This window comes from Cebus imitator, unplaced genomic scaffold, assembly GCF_001604975.1.
Source record: "Cebus imitator isolate Cc_AM_T3 unplaced genomic scaffold, Cebus_imitator-1.0 Scaffold3548, whole genome shotgun sequence".
NCBI lineage: Eukaryota > Metazoa > Chordata > Mammalia > Primates > Cebidae > Cebus > Cebus imitator.
The window spans coordinates 965-1,683 of record NW_016110863.1 but is presented as its reverse complement, the minus strand read 5'-3'; the positions used below and the strand labels follow the sequence as shown (position 1 = coordinate 1,683).

General features: G+C 37.7%; 1 non-coding gene across 1 annotated transcript; it reads left to right on the top strand.

The window, feature by feature from the left end:
• Positions 1-119: 119 nt before the first annotated feature.
• On the top strand, positions 120-260 carry LOC119470033. The gene has a single exon (XR_005198898.1). It is a non-coding gene; the product is annotated as a U4 spliceosomal RNA (small nuclear RNA).
• The last annotated feature ends 459 nt before the right edge of the window (positions 261-719 follow it).

Genomic DNA, 719 nt, shown 5'->3' with positions numbered 1-719 from the left:
CACACCTGAAATCCCAGCACTTTCGGAGGCCGAGGAGGGTGGATCACTTGAGGCCAGGAGTTGGACACCAGCATGGCCAACCTCGTGAAACCCAGTCTCTCCTAAAAATACAAAAACATAGCTTTGCACGGTGACAGTATCATAGCCAATAACATTTATCCAAGGCGTGACCATTGCTAATTGAAAACTTTTCCCAATACCCCACCATGACGACTGGCAATATAGTCGGCATTGGCAATTTTTGGAAGTCTCTACAGGGACTGAATTTTTAAAAATTAAATAAAAAAATTAAAATAAATTAAAATGGAAAAGAAATACAAAAAAATTAGCTGGACATGGTGGTGCACACCTGTAATCCCAGCTACTTGGGAGGTTGAGGCAGGTGAATCCTTAAACACAGGAAGCAGAGGTTGTAGTGAGCCGAGATCATGTCGTTGTGACAAGAGTAAAACTCCATCTCAAAACAAATTTTTTTTCTTTAAACAGGTGCGTTCCTCCTCTTGCTTTCTGAGGCCTCCCTGCTCTGTAACTGAGTACAATTTCTCAGTGTGGTAGACAAAAAAAATGTTTATTAACAGGCCAAAATATCTTTATTCTCTCTGTAAAAATAGGGGCCAAAAGCATATAAAGTTGAATTAGTTACGTTCAATAATTAATGTTTTAGTATTGTATATTATTTATAAATAATCTAGATATTTAATGGAAATCTTTTAGTTAGC